This window comes from Aegilops tauschii, chromosome 6 (assembly GCF_002575655.3).
Source record: "Aegilops tauschii subsp. strangulata cultivar AL8/78 chromosome 6, Aet v6.0, whole genome shotgun sequence".
NCBI classification, from domain to species: Eukaryota; Viridiplantae; Streptophyta; class Magnoliopsida; order Poales; family Poaceae; genus Aegilops; species Aegilops tauschii.
Window position 1 is genome coordinate 269588726 of NC_053040.3, and position 9746 is coordinate 269598471.

Below are 9746 nucleotides of genomic sequence, written 5' to 3' on the forward strand. Positions count from 1 at the left end.
CTTTCTTCTCACCTGATCGGCCAAAGCAAGGCCAGGAGCAAAATCCCAATGTAATAATCCTTCCATGTTGAGAGCAACTAGAGAAATCCATTATTGGTGGTGGAGAGCAGGTGGGAGAGGAATTGCTAGAGTTATACAACATGATGTTGTTGAATCTGATGATGAGCTTGAAACTGAATCTCCTAAAATACCTGCTAGAACTAGCCTTCCTAGATATGAATTGCCTAAGGTACCGGAAGGTTATGTTATGAGTGAAGAAGCAACTAGAGATATTCTTGCTTGCAATGATAGAGATGATCTAGATAAATTACTATGCAAGTATAAAGAAAAATCTTTAAATGCTAGAATGAAATGTGAGCCTAAGTTCGCTACTTCACCTATGTGTATTACTAATAAGGATTATGAATTCTCTATCAACCCAGAGTTAATTACTTTGGTTGAATCTGATCCTTTACATGGTTATGAAACTGAAACTGTTGTGGCACATCTTACTAAGTTGAATGATATAGCCACCCTTCTTACTCATGATGAGAAAACTCGCTATTACTTTATTCTCAAATTATTTCCTTTCTCATTAAAGGGTGATGCTAAAGCTTGGTGCAATACTCTTGCTCCTGGTTGTGTGCGTAGTCCCCAGGATATGATTTACTACTTCTATGAAAAATATTTTCCTGCTCATATGAAACCAGCTGCCTTACAGGAAATATTTAACTATGTGCAAACTAAAGAAGAGAGTCTCCCACAAGCTTGGGGGAGGCATCTCCGGTTACTTAATGCTTTTCCTGATCATCCTCTTGAGAAAAATGAAATACTTGATATCTTCTATAATGGACTAAACGATACTTCTAGGGACTTCCTAGATAGTTGTGCTGGTTGTGTTCTCACGGATCAAACTATTGCTCAAGCTGAAGAATTATTGAATAACATATTGAAAAATTATGATGATTGGACTCTTCCTGAACCACCGCCTAAACCCACTCTGAAGAAGAGGGGTATATTATATCTCAGTCCTGAAGATATGCAAGAGGCAAAGAAATCTATGATGGAAAAAAGGTATCAAAGCTGAGGATGTTAAAATTTTACATCCTATTGAAGAAATACATGGGCTTATTACACCACCATTCCCTAAGGTGGTAGAGGTAAATTATCTTATGAAGTTCAATGAAAATGATAATCCTCACAATATGCATCCTAGTCAATGCCTTTATGAGTTTGAAAAATATGTTAGAAAACAAGATCACTTCAATGCAAATGGTATGAAACAATTGAAATATAATTCTGATATGATTGCTCGCTTGAGTGACTTGTTATTTAGAATATCAAATGATGTTAGAGGTGTTGGAAAACATGCTTCTATGGTTCAAACTCAACTAGAACAAGTTGCTAAATCACAAAGAGAATTACTTGATGAAATGAATCATAATATGCATGACTTTGCTGTTAGAGTTGCAACTAGAGGAGGTAAAATGACTTAGGAACCACTTTATCCTGAGGGACACCCAAAAAGAATAGAACAAGATTCACAAAGAGCTAACACTAGTGCACGTAGTCCTTCTAAAAAGAAAAAGAAAAAGAAAAATGATAGGACTTTGCACACTTCTAGTGAACCTGAAATAGAGAAACCTTCTGATAATGAAAATGAAGCTTCTATCTCTGATGCTAAAACTCAATCTGGTAATGAACACTCACCTAGTGATAATGAAAAAGATAATGATGAGGTTCATGAAGACACTCAACCAAATAATGAAAAAGAACCAGACAATGATGTTGAGATAGAACCACCTGTTGAGCTTGATAACCCTCAACCTAAAAATAAAAGGTATGATAAAAGATACTTTGTGGCTAGGAAACACGGTAAAGAAAGAGAACCGTGGGTTAAAAAACCTATGCCTTTTCCACCTGAGTCAACTAAAAAGAATGATGATGAAGAATTTGAACGCTTTGCTGAAATGCTGAGGCCAGTCTTTTTGCGTACTCGCTTGACTGGCATCCTTAAAATGCCTCCTTATGCAAAGTATATGAAAGACATCATCACAAATAAGAGAAAAATACCGGAAGCTGAAATCTCCACTATGCTTGCTAATTATACTTTCAAAGATGGAATACCTAAAAGACTTGGAGATCCGGGAATACTAACTATACCTTGCTCCATAAAAAAGAATTATGTGAAAACTGCTTTGTGTGATTTAGGAGCTGATGTTAGTGTTATGCCTTTCTCTTTATATAAAAGACTTGACTTAAATAAACTCACACCTACTGAAATATCTTTGCAAATGGCTGACAAATCAATTGCCATACCTATCGGTATCTCTGAGGATGTGCCCGTTGTTGTTTCTAATGTTACTATTTTGACTGACTTTTGTTACACTTCAGATGCCCGAGGACGACAACATGTCGATTATCCTTGGTACACCCTTCTTGAATACTGCAGGGGCTGTTATTGATTGCAATAAAAGCAAGGTCACTTTTCATATTAATGGTAATGAGCATACGGTGCACTTTCCGAAGAAACAATTCCAAGTGAATGGTATTAATGTTATTGAAAAATCTCCGACAATCACTATTGGAAGTTTTCAAATACCTCTAGCTACTGTCAAAAAGAAATATGAAATGCTTATTGTTGGGGAAATGCATATCCCCATTGAGGTAACTTAGTGAGTTATGAAAGTTCTTCAGTTTCATACTAACCGAAAGTGGTTGTTAATAAGACTTGATCAACCTTATTAATAAATCATTTTTGAGCGGTATGAAGTTGATGAATTTAGTAAGCACTACTTTCTGTCGCTACTTTTTATTCTCTGTTTTTATTAGTTAAATAAAATAAAGCCATGTTTTTTCTGTTTTCCGAATTTTTCGTGCAATAAAAAAATGACCCAAAAATAAAACTTCACATAATGCCCTGAAAATTTTATATGAATTTTTCCTGAATATTTAAGAATTTCTGGTGCAAAAATTACCAGAGGGGGGGTGCACCAGGTGGGCACAACCCACCTGGGCGCGCCAGCACCCCGTAGCGCGCCCTGGGGGGGTTGTGGTCCCCACGTGGCCCCCTCACTTATCTCTTTAGCCCACATTGTCACCTACCTCCAGAAAAAAAATCACTCCTGCTCTCTCTCTCCCGTGTTCTTGCTCATTTTGCTGCCATTTTCAATCTCTTTGCTCGAAGCTCCATTTCCGAAACTGTTTCGGGGATTTGTTGCTTGGTATGTGACTCCATCATTTGTCCAATTAGTTTTTGTTTTAGTGATTTATACTTTGAATAAATAGCTACTCTTGGTGCTGCTGTAGATGTGCTTGCATGTTCAATTCTTAGTGTTCTAAGTAGTTTGAATGCTTGCTATGGCCTCAATGTATCCCTATGAGTAGTTGCTATTAGTTTTGTGAAGTTTTGTTGGAAAGAATTTGTGAACTAAAAATTCAGATTTTTGTTCATAGGAAAAATTGTACGCGGACATGAATATCTTCAGGAAATTTGGCTCCAGGAAGAACTCCGAGGGTGTTATTGGGGAGTCTCCTGACAATGATCTCCACCTTCGGAAGTTGGCGGAGGTACGGCCGTGCAAATGACCGCACATCCCGTTCTTACAAGAAGCTGGAATTCATGAGGAGTTCATGCAATTCATTGCCAACGCCGGTCTCATCGACTTCATCGCAGATGAGTGTGACAAACACCAAATCCTCACAAATGTCTTTGTTCAAAGCTTTACATTCTTGCCTAGAAATAATCCTCCTGAAGTGAGCTTTGATTTATATGCTGAAAACCACTAGATACCACTTACTGAATTTTGTGACATATGCATGATCCCGTCTGATGGGAGCTTAGCCGAGCCTAGGCCGGCTGAGTTTGAGGATTTCTGTTGCACTTTGACAGTGGGTGATGAGAGGATAGTGTCGGTCATCACTGCCGGTGGCTTACACTTTCCTGTTGTTCGTTACTTTGCACTCTTTATTGCCAAATGCTTGCTTGCTAGGGAGAAGGTGGGTGCACTTAGTTCACCAGACCTTGCTATTTTATGTCGTGCAATAGAGGGCGACAACACTTATGGCATGGGAGCTATTGTGGCTCGTCGCCTCCATCTTAATAAATCTCACGGGAAAATACATGGTGGGATTTTTGCCACTCGTTTGGCAGATCACTTCAAGGTTGCGATACGCCCTCATGATGTCCCTCTTACCACTGTTTACCTAGATCGTGCAACCATGCATCACCATCACTTTCTTGCACATGGCGGTTCTGATCTTGCCATTCCTTATAACTTGGTTTATAACGTTGACACTCGTGACGTTATCCCCTTGCCTGCACTTGCTTTGTTTGATTCTGTCGCCAGCGGCGGATATCGGATTATGCCTGCAGACATCCTCGCCTACTGGAATGCTCACGCTGCCACAGAGGCCGCACAGGCACCTCTGCAGTGGGATGTGTGGATGCGCGCTCCTCAGGATCCCTACTACCCTCCAGGCTACTGATCGACTACCAACTTAGGCCAAAAGCCTAAGCTTGGGGGAGTACGTGTTTCTCACCGACATTATATTCATGTTCACTTATTATTCTGTCTGTCGGTGTTCACACTTTTTCATTGTATCATCCATGCTTACATTTATTTTCTTGCTTTCTTCTTGTGTGTTTGATAAACTTTAGAAAAACCAAAAAAATAGTTGTAGTAATTTACTTTCCATGCATGCTTAGTACTAGAATTAAAAAGAAAATCCAAAAAGATTTCCTTGTTCTTCTTTTGCTTGGTGGGAGCTTTCCCGTGTAAATAGTTTTTCTCGTTTTTGCTTTTTATTTTGCATGTTGAAGAAATTCTAAAACTCCAAAAATATTTCAGTGTGTTTCTCTGAATTTCTTTTCCTTTTATTCGAGTTGTACCGAGGAGAAGACCACGATGAAAATGTCGAGTGGCTCTCATATGAATAATTGTTGAACTAATAAGAGCCCATTTTACCTTGTCTTCTTCTGTTGAATAAAATGCTTTGCAGATTCCAGCTTAGTCCATGGCACTCTTGCACTATTATTAATGTCTTATCTTTCGGTCATGCAAGTGAAAGGCAATAATGACGATATTCGATGAGCTAAGCGTGGCAAAGAGAAACTGGTATGAACTCGACTTGTTCTTGTCGTGTAAATATGTTTAACCTAGTGCCATGATTCAGCCCATTATGATTAAACATGTTTGCAATGACAATTAGATATTATAGTTTCTCATGCCATGCATAAGTAGCTGGGAGTCAATAATGACTTATCTTGGATATCAACATAGCGTTAAAATGATTGTGATGTAGTATGATGATATGGTATCCTCCTCCGAATATTCGAGTGGCTTGACTTGGTACATGTTCATGCATGTAGTTGAATCAAAACCAACATAGCCTCTATAATGTTTATGTTCATGGTGTTCATATCCTACTCATGCTAGTGTCCAATGTTACTTATGCATAACACCTGGTCACGATCGTTGTTGCTCTCTAGCTGGCCGCTTCCCAATCTTAAATTGCTAGCCTTCGCCTGTACTAAGTGGGAATTCTGCTTGTACATCAAAAACCTTGAACCCAAAGTTATTCCAGATGAGTCCACCATACCTACCTATATGCGATATTACCCTGCTGTCCTAAGTAAATTTGCATGTGCCACCTCTAAAAACTTCTAAAAAATTATCCTTTTTGTGTGCCTGGATCATTCATGGAACGACAGGAGGTGGTCGATATATTCCGTGCTAAGCATGTTATCCTCAGGTCGAGTGTTTATTCACTCGCCACCGCACGAGGAAATGGGCGGTATTAGGGATGCCCAGTCCCAAATTGCAAATATGAAAAAGAGTTCATCTCTTGAATAATCAAACAAAAACTCCCAATGGAGTCAAAACTTTTACTTTCCGCTTGGGGACTGCTACTAGCGTGCTTAGCATGGAAGATGTTGATAACTGATGGTCATGAAGTGAATGAGAAGGGGGCATGTCTCAAAATTATCATTTATCTCTATTTTGAAAATTGAGCTCTGGCACCACTGCAAATCACTGCTTCCCTCTATGAAGGGACTTTCTATTTACTTTTATGTTGTGTCACCACCTTCTAATAAACAAGCGTCAGAAACTGAGTAGAGCACAACGGTCATGATTTATGCATTGTGCATAGCTAATGTTGGGTGCATCATGATTGGATCTTTTCTACCATGAATTACAATGTTTAGTCACTGCTTGAACTTCGGAGGTGCTCTGCATTTATGTTTTGCGGTCTCAGAAAGGGCTAGCGAGATACCATTATTGTCATATTATATCATGGTTGTTTTTACAACGTGTTGCTGTTTGAGATATCTTATTATTGCTCGCTAGCTAATTATGTCATTGATATGAGTTATCATAATCTTTAAACGTTATTGCTGACATGGTTAGTTATAATGTTGGCTGAAAACCTGGGTGCTGTTTAAGCTTAAATATGCAAACAAGAGCAAAAGAGTTCATAAAAGTTTTTCTTTCTCACTTTCAGTTTATCAACTGAATTGCTTGAGGACAAGCAAAGGTTTAAACTTGGGGGAGTTGATACGTCTCCAACGTATCTAATTTTCCTAATGCTTTTCCTCTTGTTTTGGACTCTAATTTGCATGATTTGAATGAAACTAATCCCGGACTGACGCTGTTTTCAGCAGAACTACCATGGTGTTGTTTTTGTGCAGAAATAAAAGTTCTTGAAATGGAACAAAACTTTGCGAGGATTTTTTATGGAACAAATAAGGATTTTTGGAGCCAACAACCGCCAGAGAGGGGCCCCTGGTTGGGCACAACCCACCAGGGCGCGCCCCCCTCTCCTGGCGCGCCCAGGTGGGTTGTACCCACCTGGTGGCATCGCTGATGACCCCCTGATACTATAAATTCACATTAATCCAGAAAAAATCAGGGAGAAAGAATTATCGTGATCCACGAGACGGAGCCGCCGCCAAGCCTTGTTCTTCCTCGGGAGGGCAGATCTGGAGTCCGTTCGGGGCTCCGGAGAGGGGGATCTTCGTTCTTCGTCATCACCAACCCATCTCCATCGCCAATTCCATGATGCTCCCCATCGGGAGTGAGTACTTCCTTCGTAGGCTCGCTGGTCGGTGAGGAGTTGGATGAGATTCATCATGTAATAGAGTTAGTTTTGTTAGGGCCTGATCCCTAGTATCCACTATGTTCTTAGATTGATGTTGCTATGACTTTGCTATGCTTAATGCTTGTCACTTTGGACCCGGGTGCCATGAACTCAGATCTGAACCGTTTATGAATTCATCATTATATCCATGTTTTAGATCCGATCTTGCAAGTTATAGTCACCTACCACGTGTTATGATCCGGCAACCCTGGAGTGACAGCAACCGGGCCCACTCCCAGTGATGACAGTAGTTTGAGGAGTTCATGTATTCACTATGTGTTAATGCTTTGTTCCGGTTCTCTATTAAAAGGAGGCCTTAATATCCCTTAGTTTCCAATATGGACCCCGCTGCCACGGGAGAGTAGGACACAAGATGTCATGCAAGTTCTTTTAATAAAGCACGTATGACTATTTACGGAATACATGCCTACATTATATCGATGAACTGGAGCTAGTGCCGTATCACCCTAGGTTATAACTGTCTCATGATGAATATCATCCAACAAGTCACCGGTCTAATGCCTATGAATTTATTTATCGATCTTGCTGCATTACTATTGCTATCATCACTGTTACACTTGCTACAAATTACTTCTATCACTGTTACCATTACCGTTGCTACTGTTACTATTATCAAAAGTATCATACTACTGTGCTACTGATCACTTTGCTGTAGATAATTAATCTCCAGGTGTGGTTGAATTGACAACTCAGCTGCTAATACCTTCAAATATTCTTTGTCTCCCCTTGTGTCGAATCTATAAATTTGGGTTAAATACTTTACCCTCGAAAACTGTTGCGATCCCCTATACTTGTGGGTTATCACATACTTTCTAGGTTGCTGATAATGAGACTCCCATAATTTTCAACAGATGAGGTTCTAGTTGGATAGCCAAGATGATGCAACCAGACAAGCTTGCACCCATGTTTTCAAGTCTGCTCTGCGACAGTATCAGTATACCTTGAGGAAAACTCACTTTGAAGGCAAGGCTAACAGTGAACCTGCCCAAACATCTCCAGTGGAAAATATATCAGATGAAGACTGGAGAGGCCTCGTTAAACACTAGTCTGATCCAAAGTATCAGGTACGTTATATGTATGTGACCAGATCACATGTTGAACTCCTATTTACGCATGTGCCTCAAAAATCTATATTCTTGTAGGTGAAATGTTCAAAGAACAAGGCCAACCGTACGAAAGTAAAATTCCAACAGACGATAGGATCTTGTAGCTATATTGCACACTGCGAGGCTCTTGTAATTAGCTGTTGTTTCACTCTTTTCGCTGTGCCATATTATTAGATCTATATTGACTTGTTCCAAATGCAGAGGAAAGCCCGCAAGGACCAAAAAGTACCTGAACCAAATGATGTGGAAATCTTCAAGGACTGTCATACCAGCAAGACAAAGGGCATGACTACACCAGTCAAAGCCGCTGTTGTAAGTCCTTAATCCTCATGCCTTTTAACTACTACTTACTCTGACTCGTGCATTGAACTGCATGGTTTGCAGCCAATTTCTATTACTCTTTTCAATTTTATACATAATTGTCTTAGCGTATCATTGCACCTTACAAGGTTTAAAAGAGAGGACTGATGTTCCTTTGATCTTGATCTATAATCTAGTTCTGTGCTGGACTTACCCACACAACGTTACAATTGCCTGTTTGTCTGTTCTCAGTTTTTTTGTGATATGAATGATCTCATACTATGCTTACCGTATTATAAACTTTGTCTCTTTATCCTTAGCTGTCAATACAATGTGAAGAAATAGACAATACATTAGCCATGGTACATGGTCAAATGTTTGGAACCTGGTTTTATTATGTACTTTGCAGTAAAATACAACTAATATTTTACATGGGTTCACCAAAATAAGTTCTGTATATAGACCAAAGGCATTTTGTTTGGTTTTTCTGCTTCCTTAATATCTTCTGTTCTGGTACCACTAATGTAAAAACTCAACTTTTCAGCAAGCTATGGAAAAAATGGTGGAACCGCCACCTTCTGAAGGTGACGAGGCAACTATAATCGCAATGTCACCTCTTGCTGCAGTGGGTCTGTACATGTCCACTAACAGTGCCAAAAGCATGTTCCTGCGCAATACTAGGTTGGTTGTTAAGGCAATCTCGTCCAAACTGCCTCATGATCAAGATATGCAAGCTCAAAGCAATGTTATATCTGCGCTCCAGACACAAGTCCATTCCCTAACAGAGACCCTTTGTGAAACAAGCACAACCATTATTCGATGTCGTAAAGATATGCATGGTTTTGAAACCAGACTATCAGACATTTGCTATGTTGTTCAAGAGCCTAGGAGAAATGAAGGCGAATGTTATGGTGCTCCATCGAACAATACAACATGAAAACAAAACAGTGAGGTCAAATGAATTGAGCTTCTGAACTTCTGGTGGTACATTTATCTACCAGACTGTTAACTTTTATGCCAACCTTCCTTTTGTTTTATGGTTGTAGTTTTTTTGTTGTGATACAAAATTTGTTCTTAACGTGCAGCCACCGGCTGAAGAAAATAGCAAACCATTTTTGTGTAGTGTAGGGTGTTCCCTATATTTGCACTGGTGGCGAACTTTGATGCCCAGTGGATGTAATCTGTGCAATCGCCTTAATA